The sequence below is a fragment of the Rousettus aegyptiacus genome, unplaced genomic scaffold (assembly GCF_014176215.1).
Source record: "Rousettus aegyptiacus isolate mRouAeg1 unplaced genomic scaffold, mRouAeg1.p scaffold_m13_p_4, whole genome shotgun sequence".
Classification (NCBI taxonomy): Eukaryota; Metazoa; Chordata; class Mammalia; order Chiroptera; family Pteropodidae; genus Rousettus; species Rousettus aegyptiacus.
The window spans coordinates 146,690,329-146,708,632 of record NW_023416307.1 but is presented as its reverse complement, the minus strand read 5'-3'; the positions used below and the strand labels follow the sequence as shown (position 1 = coordinate 146,708,632).

General features: G+C 32.2%; 1 protein-coding gene across 1 annotated transcript in view; it reads right to left on the bottom strand.

The window, feature by feature from the left end:
- Nucleotides 1-18,304, bottom strand: part of ARPP21 (cAMP regulated phosphoprotein 21) — a 293,441-nt gene that overhangs the window by 264,219 nt on the left and 10,918 nt on the right. The window contains exon 4 of the mRNA XM_036219282.1: nucleotides 4,406-4,522. The gene's annotated coding sequence lies outside the window, so the exon portion shown is untranslated. The remainder of the gene's footprint in view (nucleotides 1-4,405; nucleotides 4,523-18,304) is intronic.

Below are 18,304 nucleotides of genomic sequence, written 5' to 3'. Positions count from 1 at the left end.
AAGAGGGAGAGAGAGAGAACACAGATTACTAATATCAGAAATAAAATAGAGATTATTACTATTGAGTTTATGAATATTAAAAATATAATAATGTATACTACAAATAACTTATTGCTCCATATTTGATAATTCAGATAAAACAGATTAATTCCATGATAGAAAAAAACTTCCAATGCTCACTCAAAGAAATAGATAATCTGAATAGGTCTATTCTATTAAAGATATTGATCAGTAATAATAACCTTAAAAAAAAAGCACCATTCCTTGATGATAATTCTCTAGTAGATCCTACCAAATATTTAAGGAGCAAAAATATCTATTTTCCAAATTTTTTTCTAAAAATAGAAGCAGAGACAACAGTTCCTAAATATTCTATGAGGTCAGCATTAGTCCAAATCCAGACAAAGATATGATAGGAAAAATACAGCTCAAGTATATAAGTTTGGTCCAATATTTTAAAAATCAACTAGTATAATCCATCAAATCAATAGCTAAAGAAGGAAAATCATATGACCAAATCAATTAATGTAGAAAAAATGTTTGACAAAGTCTAACACTTGATAAAAGTGTTCAATAAACTAGAAATAAAGGAGGAATTTCCACAGCTTGATAAAGTACATACACTAAAGAATCTACAGGCAATATTATACCTATTAAGTAAAAATGGAACATTTCCCCACCTAAGACTGGGAACTAGGCAAGTGTAATTTCTCTCACCACTCTGTTCAACATCCTACTTGAAGTCCCAAACGGTGCAATAGGATAAGAGAATGCAATAAATGTCAAACAGATTGGGGAAGAAGAAAGAAAACTTTACTTGAAAATAACATAGTTGACTATGTAGAAAATCCCAAAGAACAAAGCAAACTCCTGAAACTAAATGAGACAAGTTCATTTATGAAAGGCAATTGTTTTTCTATATACCAGCAATGAGCAATTGTAATCTGAATTTAAAAATCAATTCCATTTACAATAGTACCCCCCAAATTAAATACTCCGATATCAATATAGCAATATATGTACAGATTCTATATCACACATTTCTGATAAAATAAATCAAAGAAGATCTGAGGAAATGTAGATTGGAATACTTAACATTGATAAAATGTCAATTTTCCCCAGTGTTGATCTATAAATTCAACACAGTCCCCCAAAAAATACCAGCAAGTCATTTTTAGATCATGATAAATTAATTCTAAAATTTATATGGAAAGATAGAAGACAGGATAACAAACACAATACTAAACTAAAATAACAGATTTCAAAGAATCGTACTACCTTTGAAATTTACTTTAAAGCTACAGTAATCAACACGGCATGGTATTCGGGAAAGAATAAACATATAGATCAATGAAACAGAATAAACAGCTCAAAATAGAACTATACAAATATGATCAACTAATCTTTGATGAAGGAACAGAAGCAATCCTTTGAAGAAAACATAGTCTTTTCAACAAATGTTGCTGCAACAATAGGATGTACATAAACAACAAAAAATTTACTCTAGACACAGAACTTACCCTTTCACAAAATTAACTCAAAGTAAATCATAGATTTAATTGTAAAACACAAAATTATAAAACTTTAGAAGAAAATATAGGAGAAAATCTCGGTGACCTTGGGTTTGGCGATAATTTTTAGGCACAGCATCAAAAGCATGGTGAAGAAAGAAAACAACTGTTACGTTGAACATTTTAAAAATAAATACTTCTGCTCTGAAAAAAAACACTGTTAAGAGAATAAAAAAGCAAGCCACAGACAGAAAATTTCTTCAAAATACATATCGATAAAGAATTTTGCCAATAATAGTCAACAAGATGTTCAAATGCAACAATAAGAAACAATCCAGTCAAAAAATGGGCAAGGAACTGAACAAACACCACAACAAAAGAGATATACAGATGGCAAATATTCATATGCACAGATAGTCAAAACCACTTGGCATTAGAGAATTACAAATTATAAAACAACTAGGTGTCATTACAGACCTACGAGAAGGGCCAAAATCCAAAAGTGACAATACCAACTGCTGGTGGGTATATGGAACAACAGGAATACTTACTTGTTCATTGCTGGTACGAATGCAAAATGGTACAGACATTTGGAAGATAGTTTGGCAGTTTCTTAAACAGCTAAACTTAGTCTTACCATATGATCCAGCAAACGTATTCCTATCTTCTTAGGTATTTATCTAACTGATATGAAAACTTATGTCCAAAAAATATTGCACATAAATGTTTATGGAAGCTTTATTCATCATCCTCCCTCCCCTCCCCTCAAAAAACTGGAAGCAGCAAAGATGTTCTTCAATAAATGAATTTGTAAACAAACTGTGGCATACCCACACAATGGGTTATTATTCAGCACTAGAAAGAAATGAGCAATCGAACCATGAAAAGATATGAAGGAGACTTAACTACATATTGCTAAATGACACAGTCAATCTAAAAAAGCTGGATAAATTTCAGATGCCAATAATCCTGGAAAAAACCAGAACTAAAAATGGCAAACAGATCAATGGTCGCCAGGGTGGTAGGGAGAGATGGGTAAAGTTGAATAGGTGAAAAACAGTGTATTTTTTTAGGGTAGGGAATCTACTCTGTATGATACTGCAATGGTAGATATACTATACTACATGATACTAGGCATTCGTCAAAGCCCACAGATCTTTACAATACTGAGAATGACTATTAATTAAAGTTTCAAAATTAAAATTGAAGTAAAACATAAAATCATTGAGGATATTGTGGGAATTTTCAGGGTGAGGTCAGAACATGACAAAAACAACGTACTAGTCTTACAAATACATGTGACGATCCCACTGAAAGGAGCACGGGAGGAACACGTGGAGCTGAGTAACTTTGGAAATGTCTGGAGTCTGCAAGAATGAAGGTGATGGAAGTTGTTCGTAATCACTGTACTGTAGTTGATGAAGCTGATTCCTATCCATGTATTAGTTAACAAATTTGCCACTTCTATTCATATAGATGGGATTGAACAACTGAGCAAACGGAGGGCAGATGGAGGAAGCCAGGTTGCTCTCACTGTTTCAGTGGTAGTTTACGAATAAGCAAGAGGGCAGAAGCTTGAATAATCCTTGCGGTAATGGAGTAGAGATGGAGACATCAATATGAACTCATTTTCAGTTAATACAGATACAGATGATTACACACAGAAATATTTAGACACCTGTGAATACACAGGTTAGTGGTATATGCACAGATTTTTCTTGTTCTGTTAGCTGAGAGCCTAGAAACAAAGACACCCAGTAGTGATGAGTCCATCTAGCTTTCAGAGCTTGGTTTCTAATGTCCTTCTTTAATAAAAGGAAGCAAGCAGTCTCCTTGGAAAAATGCCTAATTCTAGCACAGGGACAAGAAAAGTAAGTGTGAAAAAAATCAGTGGAGGTATGTCAAAAGGAAACAGAAGCCAAGTGAATAAGCTTCCTACAATAGCCAAAGTTGAAAAAATTTCAGCAATAAAATAGTTGGATTATAACCCAAAGTACAAAATAAATACACATGAGTACATACCAATATAAAATAAATGGCTGAGTAAATAAATGGGGAGAAGAGACACTTCACCCTAAAGAAGCAGAGCTTAAGTACCATTTCTTAAGTGTTGGCTGCCTATAGTGACTTCCTTCCAAAGAGTACATACACTATGAAGAAGGGGGCAGGGCGGGGGAAAGAGAACTTTGAAGGTAAAGAAAACACTATCTCAGCTAGATGATCAAGGGTAACATAACTTGTGATAAGTATGGCCCCTTGATATGATGAGATGAAAATAGCATTTTTCCTCTGTTGTTTTTCTCCCCCAAACCCAAAACTCAGTCTAATTATTTGGAAACCATGAGACAAATCCCATTTGAGGGACATTCCATGCAATATCTGACTAGTGCTCTTCTGAATTATCAAGGTCATCAAAAATAAGAATTTTCTGAAAAACTATTACAATCTAGAAAAGCCTGTAGAGACATGACGACTAAATATAATGCAGTGTTCTGGACTGGACTCTGAAACGAACAGAAAAAGAACAATAGGGAAAAACTAAGGAAATATGAATAAAGTAAGAACCTTTGTTAAAATCAAACAACTAATTCACATACATGAAAACATTTTGCTAGGTAGAAATATAACGATATTTAGAAGACATAGAGAATTTTAAAAATAAAGTATGCTTGATTAACACATATATCAAACTTTCTGCCTTTGAAAGAATTCACAAACTCTTTGGATGTCCATGGACCATTTAACAAAATTAATTATATCCAAGTTCTTAAAGAAAAACTTAAAATGTTTAAATTGTTCAGTCTGTTTCCTGGCCACAACTCAATAACTTGCAAAATTAATAACTAGGGATAACTAAATTAATTAAATGATTGGAAAAAAATGAATATACATACTGTGCCATGGAAATGCTCTGTGCTCACCACATCATTTCTCTTTCCTGGATATGGAGGAAGACTACTTTTCCTAGGCTCTCACATTGTGAGGTTGGGATCATGTGACTGAATCCTTGTCTGTGGGGATATGGAGAGAAGAGACATATTTCTTTGTATTTTGGGAATTTGTGGCAATCTCAACTTCTACTCTTTTGAAGCAGTGAAGAAGGGAGTTTACGATAATAAATTTGCAAAATGCAAGCAGACAAGATACCTGAGACACTTAACCTGAATTAGACTGAGATGTGATGCTTTGATTGTTTTAAGAAAATGAAACCAGGACTTCTTTGTTACTGCAGCATTATATAGCCTGTGGAGTGAAATATCGCCCACACATCCACAAATTCGCAATTAGGTTAATGTTGCAAAGATAACTCATTACAGATTACTTAAGTAGACAAAGTTAATTATAACAGTACACATCAAAACAAGTACTTCAGCAAATATTATTTTTCAATGAAAAATCACAGCTGTCCATGATTTTATTATTAAAGATAAATGAATATATATCTATCAGCTATTTACCTAGATAAGCAAGAACAATATAATAATTCTAAGGGAAATATGTAAAAGAGAAGGAATAAAGGTAAAAGTAATTTCAAAAGGATAGTGAAACTGATAACAAATTCAGTAGTTTATTTTTAAGAAAAACAGAGAAGACAAGCTTTCTATTGAGAGTTATCAAGGAAAGCAGAAGAAATAAAATAAACTATATTACCAGTTAGAAAAGTGATATAAATATAGTGTGAATGGCCACTAAACATGTATGAAACTTAATTACCACATTTGACTCAGTCGAATGTACCTAAAACCAGAGCACTAAAAATTAAATAAATTTAAAATGTTATCTAAAATCACTAATATAACTCCCTAAATGATTCTATCCAGATAGTTTTATGAGTGAATTATACCAGATAATTTCTTTGCTACTTATATATTCTGAAACAAAATGATATAATGCCAAATTAATTTTGACGAAGATAAAATTTCTTGGTAATAAGTCCCAACAGCAAAATAATTTTATGTTTATTTTGTAATGTAATCCAGGTATACAACAACCTATTTATATTTATAAAAGAAAAAGTTATAAAAATAGAAATTCTTCAACCAAGGAATTAATGTCACTTATTAAAATATTGTATAAATTTTTTAAATAAAAATTATTATAGTATTTTTAAAACCATGATTGAAACCTCATCATACTGATATAGTAATATAAGATATAGCAATAAAATAAAAACTTATTGGCATATTGCAATGAAAAATGCAATCCTTAGGATAGATGTTAAAAATGTTAAAAAGACATTTGATTATATTTAACATATATATCTTATAACAATTTTCCTTATAACGGAAGTAGTATATTATTTCTGCATTCTATTTCAAACTAATAGTTGACATTTAACTTAGTAGTAAAATAATTGATGCATTCCAAATGAAGTCAAGAGTAAAAATAGAATATAGGCACTGTGACTTGACACTGATCTAGCTCTTGTTGTTTAGAACATCACAATAAGACAAGATTATATAATAAATTATTCAAAATTATCATGTGCTTTTTTAAATGTATGCCAAATATTTAGGGTAGAATCTGGCATACAATATATGCACAATAAATAATAGTTGTTATTAACAACTGTGTTTGATTAAAACTGAAAGATAATAAAGTGTAAAACTTAAAACCAATAAGGTTCTTTGACAAGGGCAGTTGAAAAATGATGTAGAGACATGAAGAGCTTGAAATATTTTTAATAGGAATGGGAAAAGGTGTCAGTCACTATGGAAACAAAATATAAAACATAATAATTGTACAGGACCTTTTTGGAAATGACAGCTCATTATTTGATCAATGGGAACATTTTACACAAAAACACATGCTTATCATATCCTTGGATGTATAGATTCAGTACATTATAGATGCTAATTCTCTCCAACTTGATTCTACTTAAAATCTAATGGGATTGTATGAGGAATTTGACAAAATTATTCTACAGTTCATCTTCAAGAAAAAAAAAATAAAAGAGCAAACTGAAATCGTTGGAAATAAAAAAAAAGAATGGGGCAGAATTTGGTGTAGAAAGACAGAAGTGAAAATCACTATGTATTTGAGAAATAGATCCAAGAACTTATTGTAGCAACTTATTATATTATACAATTTGAATTTCAAACAATTAATTTGATAAATTGTATTTGGACAAGTGAGAAGGTATGTTACAATTCTAACATCAAATTAAGTATAGATGTATTAATAGCCAATTGCAATAAAATACATTTATAAAAATATGAAAGCAGAGATATAATTTGGGTTGCTGAAAGTATTTCATATTATGACAGTAGACACTGAAACTGTAATCTAAAATACTGATAGATTTTATTATCTAAAAACTAACACATTCTTCTTGATATGGAATGCTGTGAGAAAAAATTTTAAAAGCAAGTGAGAAAATGGGAGATATATTTAACAAAGAAGGGACAATTTCAGGGAGATTAAATGAATGATTTATATGAATACACATACATGATTTTATACATTCACTTAAAAAATACAAGACTCTAGTAAAAAATGACGAAAGAATGTGTGGATCAATTAACTAAAATGAACTGTAAACAAATTGCTATTAATTTTATAATGATATTTTTCTATTCATGGTAATTCAAAAAGTAAAATTTAAAAGAACAAAGCTATCCCATGTTCAGTTTTTGGCTTTTGGCTAAGAGGTAAGTATTGATTAACCACTAGTGCCAGAGATAGTGCAGGGTGATGCGTAACCTCATGTAAATCAGAACTACAAATCAGTGCAAATTGTGTAGAAGGCAATTTGATGAAATGTAGAAGTCTTAAAAATTCATTTTTCCCTTTAACCCAAAAGTTCTGCTTCTAAGTTTTCTTCATTAAGTAATAAAGCAAAATATTCTTTAACATATTGTATAAAATAACAAATAAGGGAGAAATCCCTAAAGCAAAAATAAACACTGGATAAGAAAAATACATTAAAGAATATAATGATCTATAAGTAGTTTGAAAACATGACTTTTTTTTTTTAATATGATTGGTTTTAAAGCTTTGAAATAATCATGCTACTAATGATTCATTATATTGTTGTAAAAGGCTGTATATTGGTATAGAAAAAATCATTATTCCCTATTTAGTGATATGAAAAATTAAAATTAAAATTATTATGTATATTAATATAAAACACATGTACCAAATTATTATATTTATGTATTGCAGTGGGGTTGGGCTGGACATATCTTTGCTTTTTTCTGTTGTTTTGCTTGTATATTTGAATAATATTTTTCTTCAGAACTTCATTATAAATTACAATGAATAGAAACAAGTTTAAAATAGCAAACTATCACTTCAGGAAGATTGCAAAATATCATCTGAATAAACCCTGTACACTGTATATTATGAACTGTGCCATCATATCTCATGTTTTACAGTAGTACCCCCCTTATCCATGATGGCAGAGAATACATTCCAAGACATCCAGTGGATGACAAACCATGGATATTACTGAACTCATGTGTGTGTGTGTGTGTATGTGTAGAAACACACATACATACATGTCTATAAACACACACGCATACTATACATAGTATATGTATACATATATATACACACATATATATACACACACTATGGATATATATACACACATATTTGTATAGTGTTTTTTTCCTATACATACATACCTATAATAAAGCTTGATTTCTAAATAAGGCAAGACTAATGATAAAATAGAACAATTGTAACAATATATGTAATAAAAGTTATGTGAGTATGGTCTTTCTCTTTCATAATCTTAATGGCTATTAAGTGATGAATGGCGAAGTAGTATATACAGCCTGTAGACCCTGGACAAATGTATAATTCATGTCAGCATTTCCCTTTTTCTCTTCTCTAGAAGAGTTTGTGTGAGATTGATAAATGTTTGATAAAATACATCAGTGAAATTTTGGGGCCTAGAATTGGCATATTACTTTTTATGCCTGAATGTCTTAAGAAATGTTTCCTTAATCTTGAAATTCAGTAGATCTCTATATGATGTTTCATTCCTGCTTCATGTAGGCTGATAATCACTGTGATACAGCATCCCGCAGTTAGGAAAACATTCCAAAGCAGTCGTGTTCACCATCTAATAGATAAAGTGTGGACAAAGTCTCCTGCCAATCTCTCTCAATGAGGTATCCTTCTACAATTCTGCCATATAGTTTGAAACTTTGGAATTGAAGTGCATTAAAGAATACTTTCACCCAAATACACACACACATGCACACACATGTACAGAGACATGCATACACACACAGTTACTATGAGGTTCTATACAAGCAGTGGCTTAAAAAGCAGCAGAGAAAGAGGTATCTAAAGAAAGCGGAAAGAGTATCTGTTTTATTTTCCCTTCGACTGAAGTTTATTTTGGGATAAAGGAAATGTCAGAAGAAATTCTTTTTCTTTCATTCCAATTTTATTTGAGTCCTTTTTACTCTGGCGGAAATAGCAAAAAGATCCCCCACACATATCATAAGGCAGGGAATGCCAAGAAAGCAACTATTTCCGACATTCCCACATTACCCCCTTCCTCATCCTTCTCACCAGGAGAACTTTCTGTATAAACCCTCTCTCTCTCTTTTCTTTCAAACTCATCTCTCTCTCTCTCTCTCTTTTTTTTATTTATTTTATTTTATTTTTTATTTTTTAGGAAAGAGGTACACATAAAAGGAGAGTAAGGAATCTTGATAAAGTGGCAGTTTTTGGTGTTGGCATGTGTCCTAGTGGAGTCAGTAATGGATTGTATTAGTCGATCAGAGTTTTAGAGTGGAGAGAAAAATAAAAAACAAGCTTTTTTTTTTTTTAAATACAGGTGACAAATTTCCAAATTTGTACTATTTGAAGTACTTGTTTTTTCTTCCCAATTATTATTTTTTATTCAAAAGATTCTGCCAAAAGAAAACCTAAATTAGTTCTTAAAGTATTATGAGATGATTAAATGTCAGCATTTTAATTCTTACATATGTTTGCTATGGGTACCAAAAAAACTAAGTTAACTCAATTCTCCTTTTCTTTCTTGAAAGAACTGCAGACAGTCTTAAATCAATTACCATGTCTAAAATCCAGACCCACATTGTACTGGAATGTTTAAAACTATGACATGAACTGCCAGAGAGTTAGATAAAGATTGATAACAGGAAGACTTAAAAGAGTTCTCCAGGTGTTGATTTATATAGATGTCTATGCCTTGTAGCCTGCAGCATTTCCTTGCATGCAGGATGTAACCAGAGAAGTACAGAGCAGTTAGTCTTCATAATATGGAACCCTTTTAGGCAGGCCAGACCATCAATCAAATGATTAACAGGTAGTTTGCTGAGTATCTCCGATGGCCTAAAAAGACTATTCTTTTCTGTACTGGCTACTATTTCACCACTATCACACTTATTCTTCGAACTGGTGAATACAGTGTTTTCACAACAGAAATTTTGGTTTGTTTTGGAATTCTTTCATTTAACTTTAAATGTAGTTTAACTTAAGTATGGCTCGAGTATGGCTTAAAAATATAATCAGATCTGTATAATAACATCATCTAAAATCAGTCAAACAATAAAAAATGAAATAAATTCTATTGATTTTAGATATTATTAAAATACAACCAAATGTTCATCTTAAATCAGACTATACAGTAGATACAGTAAAACTCTCCTTCCACTGACTTCGAAGAGAAAATTTTAAAAATAAACTTATGATAGATTTCTTGAGGGGTAGGAATTACATTTGTTTGTATCTCAACATTTAATCTGTGCATCTTCAAATGCTTTCTAATGTAAATCGATGAAATGATCTTTTGCTGAAGGATTACAGCTCTGTTTTAAATACCACATTTGTCACCATTTAAAGGTTGTGTCGTTATCTATTGCTGTGTAACAACCACACTTGCTCCCAAAATTTATTATAAACTCTCATAGTTCTATGGGTTGTAGGGGTCAGCCGGGGACTTCCCCCTTGGGATCTCTTATGCAGTTGTCTTCAGATGGTGGGTGGGGCTGGCATCATGCAAAGGCTCAGTGTGGCTGGACATTGGTCTTTGCTGTCAGGTGGGAGCTCAGCTAGTCTGCTGCCCAGAGCACCTATACAAGCCTTCTTTATGTAATTTGGGTTTATCACAGTAGAACGGCTGAGATCCCAGAGGAAGTAAACAAAAAGAAGATAGGAGTGGAAGATTTTAGTCCTAGGCCAAGGAAATATCACAAGGTAACTTCTGTATTCTTCTGGTTAAGTGGCCACAGAACCTGCTCATATTAATGGGGAGGGGACAGAAACTTCGCATCTTGATGGAAAGACTGTCAGATAATTTGTGGTCATCTTTAATTCAACATACAGCTCATCTGAGCACTAGTTTGAGCACTTCCTAAATTACTTCATTTGCAGACTGCAATGATGAAAATATCCCCAATCAGAAGGTTAACTATACATTAGGACCTAAAGCTTAGAGAAGCCATAGCTGTAATCATCATTGGTCTCTCTTGTGATTTAGCTAGTTTCTAACCCGTGCTACTGTGTCCTTTTGCAATAAACCAATTTTCTGGGTTATATTTCGTGATACACTTTAGCAGGCATTTTACCAATGTCAAAGTACAGAACATCTACTGTGGTTTCTATTCTTTATATAACTTATCATACTTTAAGAAAACAACAGAATTTGTTTTTAATGTAGACAAATATATTCATTCTAAATCTTCTATTGTTGCTTCTGGACACAAGGTATTATTTCTTATCCTTTATTAACACTACACAATGGCTTGTGTTTATTTTTTTCACAGTAGAAATTTCATTCCATTAACCTTCATAAAAAAAATAGGGCAGAACTTTTAAGTCAGTTTGTCAAATTCAGACATACACACACACGCACACACAACCCTCCATTCATAAATCATACTAATTAGAATAGTTTTTACAAGCATATGCCAGAGACTATGAGTAGCCTAAAGGATTTCATTCCCAATTACAACTTAAAGTATACACCCTTAATTAAACAAAAATTGATTATGTTCATTAAAAACATTGTTTTTGATTTTTGTTATTTTCTTTCAAATACTCTAGGCCTGTCCTCCATGGAGAGACATGGGATCATGGAACTGTGCAAAATACTTGGATATTCATTTTACTTTCAGCTCAGAATAAATGATGAAAAGTCTCATTCTGAGATATATGGTTTGCATAGTGCATTGCTAACTATTAGCATATATATAAAGGGAAGGATAAAGTAGAAGTGGGTCTAGAAAACCATTACGGGTTATAGAATGAGTCATTTAAAAGTGAGAATATCTAACACAGAATGTAGAAGCTTTACATCAGAAGTAATTACTGTCTTCGTATGTTCTATAGTCTGTTATGTGAACTTTTTGTGTATTTCATGAGACTGAATAATGAGCAATGAATAAATATTTAAGGGAATCAAATTTTGATTCAAATTAAAAGAAAAAAAAGTCTAGCTACTAATTCCACAACAAAACAGAATCTTTTGAAAGAGCGCTCCCTATTTTATAGCATTTATAAGAAAAAAACTTGGGAAGAAAATTATGAAACAATATACATAAAATGCATGAATTGGATTAGGAGCCTTTAAATATCTCTTTCAATCATGACAGGGATACATGCTCATAGGTCTCAACTACAATTACCAGTCTTGACTTCTTCCCAGAGTTGCAGCAACATACAGTGGATTATGCAGTTAAATTTCCACTTGGATATGGAAAAAAAAACACTCGAATATTACATAACTAAACTAGAACTTGTCTTTCCAACCACTAGTCTGTAACTTATTTCCTGAGTGTTCTCCATTTTAGTAAACTGAACAATTACCCAAAGTAAAAATTTGTCTTCTCATGTTCTCTCAGAACATATATCAAATCTATCAGTAAATATGTCCAGAATTCTATCATGTATGAAAAATTCTACCATTATCACTCTCCTTCAAGCCACTCTTACCTCTGACCTGGATTAAAACAAGAATCCCTTGAATAGTCTTTACCTCTGCAGTTTTGTTTTTGCCCAGCAACCTGGATGAACGCCTGCTAACAGGGTTTGAAGATGTCTACCCTGAAACCTTGCCTTGCCTTGAGGTCTCCACTGGTGCTTGACTCTCTCTTTCCACTCCCAAATTCTCCCGCCCTCCATATATGGCTCACTAGGCTACAATCATGTGGCCTCTTTGCTGTCTCTGCTATACTACCAAGCACACTACAGGAGACACAAAATAACTTTCTTCTACCTTTCCAGGTTCTTGTCTGAGACCTGCCTCTCACCTCCCTCCCAGTAATAAAAGACAAATTAATAGGAGAAAAACAAACAGAAGTTTAGCAACATACATACACCTCCTGTATACTTCGGACAAACCCAAGAAAACTGAGTAACTCCTCAAAATGGCTCAAGCCAACACCTAAAATACCATCTCCAACTTAAGACATGACTAGGGAGAGTGATGGAAATGAGTATAAATGTGCATACATATTTATATTCTTGCATGGAAGTGCCTAAATTAATGGTTACCTATATGTGTATAATTTTTTTCCATACATCATTCACAACTGATTAACTTAAATGGTTCCACTTTCTTGGTAGAAATAAGGAACACTACTGAGTATTAATTCACATATTTATTATTTATTTATATTGCTTTTACTTGGTTACTGCTGGATAAAACTGGAGACTATTAAGTCAGAGACCAATTGTTCTGGGACAGGAATCCATTTTCTATTTAATAATTCTTTTGCCTGACTTTTTAGACTGTTGATTGTGACATTTTTGAACTGTACTTTTTCTTTTGTAAACTTTCTTTGTGCTCAATGTGAGCTTCCAATCTTGAGACTACACTTTCTTATTGGCTACTGGCTCCTAGGGGCAAGCTTCAAGTATTTCTTGGCTTTGAAGTATCCATAGTGTCAAAAATTCAGAAATAGTAAAAATTAAAACCAGGTCAGTGAAATAGTATTTAGTAAGAGTTTACGGTGCACAAAAGAACAGTCCCCATACTGGGAGTCTTGAAATTCAAAACTAATATGAAGTCCAGAGGTATGATGTCACAGAATGGTTCATAAAAATGAAAATGAGGAAGTTTTTTAATCTTTACAATGATTGGTTGTCACAACAGATATTTTCAGATGGCAGGGGACTGGTTAAAAGTTTTAAAAGTACAGCTACTTTTATACGGAATTTAATGTTTCACACTTTTTTCTTTCTTTCTTTCTTTTTTTTTTTTTTTTTTTTTTTTTTTTTTTTTTTTTTTTTTTTTTTTTACCTCACATGATCTTTTTCTTTAAATGAATCATAGAACTTTGGTCCATGCTGTAAATCTGTAAATGAATTCCAATACCAGAAGCTCCTCAAAAAAAAAAAAAAAAAGCTGATGCAAATTAAAGGAATGGATGCAATTTATCCCTTATGTATTCGAAGTAAAAATTAGGCTCATTTGAGAACTACTCTGTAAATATTAATAAAAATATTTTTGAAGCAATGCAAATAATGGAGGAGCCACAGCTGATAAGTGCCTCTGTTTGCTTTTTCTAGTACCAACATTATTAAACCTAGTAAGTGGTTATACCTACTGGGGTTCACTCACAGACAAAAACCAAAATAAAAGGAATCCAAAATTATATATTAGCAGCATTTCCTAAACTGTTGTGAATGCTTTAGATATATCGACTTTTAAAAACTCTAAAACGTAGGTAGTAATATAATCTAAAGAGAATCTCTAGATCGGATTAATAATCCAATTACGTGCACTCTATAGAATCCATTTAAAACAAAAGAACTGGGAGTCTATTTTGGAAATAGTGGCATGAAATCAGCATTTGCCCCTTTCCTTTTGAGCAATCCTTTCAAAACCATGCAGGGGTATCAGAAATAAAAATGTACAAGCATATTCAGTGAAACATGGAGATGCTGAAAATATGAACCAGAAGAGGAATGACTGCCCGAAGTAGCAGAAACTGAACAGAAGCTTAGGAGGAAGAACTTTTGAATGTCTGTCTGTGGTTGCAAAATTCAGAAAGAGGCAGCGCATTATACTTCCAAAGGTGAAGAGCACACTGGAGTCCCCAAGAGAAATCTCTCCTTTTCAAGGGTGGAAATGAGGTGCATAGGACCCAGGGAAGTAATTTCCTACACCTAGTTTAATTCTCTAAATCAGAGGAGGGGAGCTGAATAAGATTTTCCACAGATAAGCTAAATTTGAAAGAAACAGTCTGTGTCAGGAGAAAGCAAGAGGCTTTGCCTAGAAAACAGCCTTGTCACCAACATCTTCCTTGGCTGGGAAAAATGAAAGACTGAAATAACTCATATACATAATATGTGTAAAAAATAAAATGTCTCCTAGGTTCAAATACTGCCTTGCTAATTTCCTGTACTCCTTCTAGAAAAATAAAATTGTTTATAGAAAGTATTACTTCCTAAAAACAAGAGAGGTAAAAGATCTAGGGTAGGAAATCCATCCATTCCCTAAAAATTACTACCTTGAAAAAAAAAAAGAATGAGTGAGAAAAGGTGGGAGTCTTGTACTTATTTTAGTAACTGTATCTGAACTGCCTTATTTTTTCTCTACTGTAAGTCCAAAGGATACCTGATGACTCAAGAACTTCCTTATTCTTTATTCTTATTCTTTGTCTTTAAAATGCTTTTGGCATAGTTCTTCAATTTAAGAAATTATCCCATTTGGCAACTTTTGGGGCATTAAAAAATTCTGTAAATCTTCCTCATATTTGCCAAAATATTGCGAATTCTGGCATGTATACCTGAAGCTCAAGAGGCTGTTTCATGAGTTTTAGATGGTTTATTTTTCACAACACAAATACGATGAGGTCCAGTGAAGTTCCTGACCTGTTATTGTAGAATACAATTTATGTCAGCATTTATAATTTATATTTGTGTGTGTGTTTGTGTGTGTGTATAATCTAGAGATACAGATCTATAGATAGATATAGATATAGATGAGTTGAAGGCTGGGTACCTCTAAAGAGATGCAGGACACTACTGAAAGGCAAACCAAGTCCCAACGGATATCATTTCTAGTGATGCTTGGGTATAGAATCCTTTGGTTGTTTAGGTTAAAGGATAAGACTTCTGCCCCTTCCGTAAGTGGCAAGATTTCCAGTGATCTTTCAGTGAGCATTTGCCGTATTTACAATCACAGAAAAAGTGTTTATTCTGTTGTACCTAGGAACAGAATTCCTGCTATTTTTTTTTTTTTCCCAGAAAGGAATCCAAACATAAATATGTTCTTTAAAGAGAATTTTTTTTATTTTGTGATTTAAGAATAAAAATGAAAAGTTAGAAAACACTAATTGTCTGGTGGTAACTGACGCATGACTCCACCATGTGGGGTATATATATATATTTTCATATATATATGAAAATAGTGCCTGAACAGAGAGGACTGGGCCAAGAAAACAGCAATGCGAGTTTGATGCCACAAGAGCAGCTGAGATTTCTGGGAGCAGGATACTACAAAAAAGAGAAACAGAGAGAAAGAGTCATGAACATCTGCATAAACTGCTCAAGGTCAGGGTGAGGCTGCAGAAGGCCAAGCAGAGCACAGCTGCTGGGAGGCTGAAAGCTGACCAGGAATTTCAGAGATAGCACAAGGCTGGGGAGACTCAATTAGATGGAATACTCATTATGGATTTCTTTCTAAACAGATTATTTTTATGAAATTCTGACGATCCTGCAAATCATAATGATTTCATATGTAAATTGAGGCTGTCATTTCCATATGGCTAATTTTAAGACCTTAGACACATGATCGAGTTAACTAATAAATAATCTTTGGGTGCCTGGACAATTTCTAAGTTAAAAAGACCCAAATGTAAGTCATTAAATGTACATTAATATACTTTCATCTCTTAAACAGCTACAAATTATAAGAATATGCAATGTTTTCAATGGTATTGTTAAATGATTATTGTAGTTACCTCGAAATTATTAAAATTATAAAAAATATTATAAAAAGTTATAAAAAAATAAATGGTCATTTTATTGAACAGTTATTGAATTTCTGTCCTCTAGTTTTCCCTTGTGTCTGGAAAAAACAGAATTTGTTTAAAGATTATAATTACTATAAACTGTAGACTATACTAGTTTAATCATTTCAGAGAAATATTAATATGTATGCAAGATAACAGGCATGATTTTCTGCTTGTTTACAAAATTACTGTGGTTTCATGAAGGGTGACTTAATAGGAAATATACATTATTTTATTTAAAATACTGATAATTATATTTTAAAATTGTATTTAAAACTTTAAATTTATTAGTTTATATGTTTATGTAACTGTTTATGCCTAACAATACATATAAAGTCATATTAATAAATCATTTACTGCAAACTGTTACCTAAATAATGTAACAATGTAATAAAATTAATATATAGACCTTTTTCTTTCTGTATAATGACTGAGTTTTTATGTGCCCAGATTTGCAAAGTTTCCTCCATGGCCTCAAAATATTCTTTTAATTCTCTGTGCCATTTTATATTCTTAAATCATTAAAATTATTTCTTACTTTTGAAAAGTTCAGTTCTTAAAAATTATTGTTGTTCATCGTGTATGTTTTTTAGTGTAAGTTACAGATATTTCTTGCCTTCAGATATTTAAGACTTACTATTATCTACTTTGGTAACAATTCTTAATTTGCCTGAATTCAGAATGATAAAGCTGTTAACATATCTTTTATGCTTTATGTCACGTAAAAATTTGTTCCTTTACTCTATAAAATAAAAGACAACACAAATAATTAGGTTTGTTTAGAATATGCCAAATGTCAATCAGTTGAAGACTATATGAGAATTTTTTTATTCTCCAAACTGAAGGAAAAAAAACTGGTGAATCTAAAAGAGATTCGATTAAGTTACATAACATAGTAATATAAAAATTATGTAATGATTATATGCTTTTTGAGTTAAAAATATATTCATATTTAAACACAAGTACTGATAGAATAACTTTCTACAAAAATAATTGTTTCCTGGATTTTAGATTCACAAAACATCTTGTGTTTTAGTTTATGAAAGATCCGGACAGGCATGAAGGACACTAATTCATGGCGACCATCACGGGCCTTTGGCTTACTTTAGTCTTTCCTAATTCCAGTAGCCAAGAACTATCCCCCTAAGAGCTACAGCAGTAACAGCAAATGTGTGAAAGTTCTAGGTTAGTTCCAGGGTCTCCATTAAACTTTCTTCCATTGGCAAAAATACCCCAAGCTTCTTAGCTAGTTACCTTAACTTCTGTAAAAATAGAATTGCTGTGTATTGCTGTAACACTCTTCCTGGCCACATTTATTCCCTTACCCAATAAGGACAAGCCCATAATTTTTACTCCTGCTGGGAAGAAGCTATTCGTATTCTGCATAGACCTTCCAGAGACTTTCTTGGATAACCATGATTTAATTTTGCATGTTGATGGTTCATATTTAAAGAGAAAAAAATAAAGTTTGTCAGCAGGCTATATTATTTCATATCTAAATTCACATTTGAAATAATAAGCCTTTCCTCAAGTTAAATAAGTTCAAATAACAGGGTGAGTTGCCTTTGTCTGGATCTACTAATGAAATATAAGAGGACAAACATTTATACTCATAGTCAGTATAATTTTTGGTTTGTTCACAATTTTGTAAGGCTTAGGGAAAAATAGAGGTTTTCTGACTTCTATAGAAACTCCTCCAAAATGAGACACCAAGGTGAAGAATATTTAGATGCTTTGCTACCGTACTAGTTTTCTATTACTGGAGCAGCTTAACTGGCTGGTTCTGGCTCAAGGTCTTTCTTGAGGTTGTATTAAAGCTGTCATCTGGGACTGCAGTCGTTTGAAAAC